Genomic DNA, 5,000 nt, shown 5'->3' on the forward strand with positions numbered 1-5,000 from the left:
GTGTGTGTGTGTGTGTGTGTGTGTGTGTGTGTGTGCAGACAGATAGACGGATAGATAGATAAGAGAGAAGAAAAGATACATAGAGAGAAAAAATAAAGAGAGAGAGAGAGAGAGAGAGAGAGAGAGAGAGAGAGAGAGAGAGAGAGAGAGAGAGAGAGAGAGAGAGAGAGAGAGAGAGAGAGAGAGGGAGAGAGAGAGAGAGAGAAACAGATAGAGTCAGATAAGAAAGGAGAGAACAGACACGTTAAAGGCAAACAAGGGCAAAGTTGACTGCCACGGTGGACTGTAATACTTTTAAAATAGGATGGGGAATCGCGCAGGGAGGGAAGCGCATACCAGCTCCCGGCCCGGTAACAGGACACTAGTCTTATCTGTCAAGTGAAGAGTGGGTGGGGGTGAGGTGGGAAAGACGGGGGGGGGGGGGGGGTGAAAGGTCGGCGGAGGGCGGAGGGGAATCCAAAGCTGATGTGGCTTCAAGATTAGCCGATTATCGTGCTTCTGTAACTTACACTCTACCCACATGAAGGATACCAGTGAAATGATGATATGTACTTTTCACTCGGGCACAGCTGCCTATCTCGATGTGGCTCGATAGACTCGCCTTTCCCTAAATTTGCCCAGAAGTAAAGTCCCTCCTCCGTGGCTGAGGTAACTAATGGGTTTGTATGTAATTATTGCGATATCGATGGAATCACATTCCGTTCATTTGCAATTTATAGTGAGAACTGCTGTTGTGTACAAATTGTGTAGATATCGGGAGGAGGATAAGACTATAGATCAAAAGTCAGAGACTACATTGTTTCCTAATGAAGCCCTTTTGGTATTTCGCTGTAAATATGAACTCAGAAACAAATATGGATTTCATGCGTCCAATGTATCCTTTATCACTAAGTAAGTCATTCAGCTTAGATAATAAAACGATAATAACAGTGCACCATAAAAATTGGTGGTTACATATGTAGGGAGTATTACGGATAAGCAATCGGTGGTTCCTACATGCTACACGAATGGCTGTTGTTGATAAGCGTACATTCCGTATTTTGGTTATCTTTCGTGTTCTGAGGTAGAGCACTGAAACCTTTAACTCCATTGGTCCCTATTCTAATATAACAGATGAATGCACAGACGGTTGTTAGTTGATTAAACAATCAATTGACATCATAACTTAAATATGAGTAATTAGTTCAATAAAAAATCGTCTTAACAAATACCACTCTAATTTCAACCGGCTTACTGGATGCTAGAATTTACTGGTCGAAACTCAACACAACATTTGCAATCTTTTCTTGTGACAATTAGCGAGACGCATCGCGAAGCTCCGCCCACTTCTGCGAAGTAATCGGAATGACCGTGGTTGACGGTTAGCTGTTTTGCAGTACTTGTTATTTTTACGACTGGTAGACAGTATTATGGAATATAATATTCTAGATGGCTTTTGATGTCGTGTTGGGTTTTGCTGTTACAGATATCCAATATAAGTACGTATATGGATGAAAATAATTGAGGTATGAGAAATGCATCTAGCAACTTAATAAATTTTACCACCTATTCGATTCCAGTATCCCATTGGAAAAGACAGCCCTTTTGCTAGACATTTCCAAGTTGACTATGAAGCATACGAACTTGGTTATTTAGAGTAATTTTAAACAAGAGCACTATGAGGGGGTCATGCTATGATTCCTGGAGGACCGCTTATCATTTTTCAGTTACTACGAACTAAGGATAGAATTTGATTTGGCTCTCGTTCTTTCACTACCACTTTTTGGTGGATTGTCTGGTACTAAATTCAGCCAATTGTCTAATTTTCTTTTAAACATTTCCCCCGGAGCTCTGAGCTGTGCTTCTAATATTTTTGGGAACACTATTAAACAAAATTGACATTAATTAGGAAACAGATTTCAAATTTTTCCTACTCGGGAAGTTTGAGCAGTAATCTCAGAACGATAACATGTCTAGTAGAGTGTCTGCGTTGATCCCCCTCCTCTTGCTCAGTGAATTTCATTTTTCTTGAGAACAGGCCAGGGTCTTTCACAGCTTCCTTCTCTTTAATCTCTATTCCTTCAACAGTATCATCTTGGTCTTGGTCTTTAAGCTGGACTATATCATATGATTTCACATTAATCAGCATTAGAATATTGTTTTCACTTGCTCATTACAGGTGCATGTAGTCCCTCCCTTCGTTTGTCTTTAACTTCCATTAAAAAATTAATGGTATACTTAACCTTGTGCCATCAGCATAATATGAGACAAAGATCTGCCTCTCTGAAACCACATGGTCTGGGGTTCATTCTTTCTTCTAGGTACCGGGCGTTGGCTTCTTGCTACTTCTTTCAAGTATTTCTCTTATTTGAGATGATATTGTCACTAGTCTATCATTTTTTGCCTGACCTCATTTTCCACTCTTGTAGATAGGAATTATATTACATGCATACATACATGCATATGTAGATGCATACATACATGCATACATACATGCATACGCACATGCATACGCACATGCATATGTACATGTACATGTATGTGTGCATGCATACATGCACACTTACATGCACACATACATGCATACATACATGCACACATACATGCACATACATACACACACACATGCACACACACATGCACACATACATGCACACATACATGCACACACACATGCACACACACATGCATACATACATGCACACACATGCAAACATACATGCACACACACACATGCACACACACATGCACACACACATGCACACATACATGCATACATACATGCACACATACATGCACACACACATGCACATAATCATGCACACATGCATCCACACATACATGCACACACATGCACACATATATGCACACATATATGCACACATACATGCACACATACATGCACACATACATGCATACATACATGCACACACACATGCACACATACATGCACACACACATGCACACAGACAATTAGAGAAAGAGAGAGATCTAATCCTCCTCTCTCTCTCTTCCTCCGTCCCCTGCAGCCCCATCCTTCCTTCCATTCCTCCTCCTCCTCTTCCCTTTTATCTCCATCGCACACACACATGCACATACATGCACACATACATGCACACACACATGCACACATACATGCACACACACATGCACACACATACATGCACACACATACATGCACACACACATGTATACATACATGCATACATGCACACACACATGCACACATACATGCATACCTACACGCACACATGCATGCACACATACATGCACACACACATGCACATATACATGCACACACACATGCACATATACATGCACACATACATGCACACACATATGCACACACACACATGCACACATACATGCACACACACACATGCACACATACATGCACACACACATGCACACACATGCACACATACATGCACACACACATGCACACACACATGCACACATACATTCACACACATGCAAACATACATGCACACACATGCACACAAACATGCACACACACATGCACATATACATGCACACATACATGCATACACACATGCACACATACATGCACACATACATGCACACATACATGCACACATACATGCATGCACACATGCATGCACACATACATGCACACACACATGCACACACACATGCACATACACACATGCACACATACATGCACACATTCACACATACATGCACACATACATTTACACACACATGCACACATAATGCACACACACATGCACACATACATGCACACATACATGCATACACACATGCACACATACATGCATACACACATGCACACATACATGCACACACATACACACATACATGCACACATACATGCACACACACATGCACACATACATGCAAACACACATGTACACATACATGCACACACGCATGCACACATACATGCACACACACATGCACACATACATGCACACCCACATGCACACACACATGCACACATACATGCACACATACATGCATACATACATGCACACATCTATGCACACATACATGCACACATACATGCACACATACATGCATACATACATGCACACATACATGCATACATACATGCATACATACATGCACACATACATGTACACATACATGCACACATACATGCACACGTACATGCACACGTATATGCACACATACATACACACACATGCACACATACATGCATACTTACATGCACACATACATGGATACATACATGCACACATACATGCACACATACATGCACACATACATGCATACATGCATGCATACATACATGCATACATACATGCACACATACATGCATACATACATGCATACATACATGCACACATACATGTACACATACATGCACACATACATGCACACGTACATGCACACGTATATGCACACATACATACACACACATGCACACATACATGCATACTTACATGCACACATACATGGATACATACATGCACATATACATGCACACATACATGCACACATACATGCATGCATACATGCGCACATACATGCATACATACATGCATACATACATGCATACATACATGCACAAACATGTACACACATGCACACATACATGCACACATACATGCATATATACATGCATACATACATGCACACATACATGCATAAACACATGCAAACATACATGCACACATACATGCACACATACATGCACACACATGCACACATACATGCATACATACATGCACACATACATGCATACATACATGCACACATACATGCATACATACATGCACACATACATGCATACATACATGAACACATACATGCATACATACATGCACACATACATGCATACATACATGCACACATACATGTACATATACATGCACACATACATGCATACATACATGCAAACATACATGCATACATACATGCACACATACATGCATACGTACATGCACACATACATACACACATACATGCACACATACATGCATACATACATGCACACAAACATGCATTGATTAAAA

The 5,000-nt window shown here is 40.8% G+C and overlaps 1 protein-coding gene across 1 annotated transcript in view; it reads right to left on the bottom strand.

Moving 5' to 3' along the window:
• Nucleotides 1-5,000, bottom strand: part of LOC113828248 (facilitated trehalose transporter Tret1) — a 50,879-nt gene that overhangs the window by 45,399 nt on the left and 480 nt on the right. The gene's annotated exons all lie outside the window — the stretch shown is intronic.

The sequence above is a fragment of the Penaeus vannamei genome, chromosome 13, assembly GCF_042767895.1.
Source record: "Penaeus vannamei isolate JL-2024 chromosome 13, ASM4276789v1, whole genome shotgun sequence".
NCBI lineage: Eukaryota > Metazoa > Arthropoda > Malacostraca > Decapoda > Penaeidae > Penaeus > Penaeus vannamei.